The 303-nt window shown below is 38.0% G+C and overlaps 1 long non-coding RNA gene across 1 annotated transcript; it reads left to right on the top strand.

The window, feature by feature from the left end:
- Positions 1-303, top strand: LOC104775510. The gene is made up of 3 exons (XR_765964.1): positions 1-41; positions 154-182; positions 272-303. It is a non-coding gene; the product is annotated as an uncharacterized LOC104775510 (long non-coding RNA).

Raw genomic sequence — 303 nt, 5'->3', positions numbered from 1 at the left:
TGCTTTCTTGCTCGGTCTTCACAATGGCTTTCACTCTCCTGGTATGTGTATCCTTCTCTCTCTCTCTCACAACTCGCTTTGCTTCCTTGCTTGTTTTTTATTTTGCCCGATCTCTGTTTCCAGATCTAATCTCTTTCACTTTATTTTTTTCAGGATTTGTCACTGTTCAACCAGCTTCTTCTGTAAGCATTATTTTCCCGTTTCTTTTATTCGTGTGTGTGAGTGTATTTGATTTTTATTGTTCTGATACTTCCCTTTCTTTTGGTATCAGTTTGAGAGCTTTACCAGAATCAATGCTACCAA

The sequence above is a fragment of the Camelina sativa genome, unplaced genomic scaffold, assembly GCF_000633955.1.
Source record: "Camelina sativa cultivar DH55 unplaced genomic scaffold, Cs unpScaffold17160, whole genome shotgun sequence".
Taxonomy (NCBI): Eukaryota; Viridiplantae; Streptophyta; class Magnoliopsida; order Brassicales; family Brassicaceae; genus Camelina; species Camelina sativa.
This window is presented reverse-complemented; position numbering and strand designations above follow the sequence as displayed.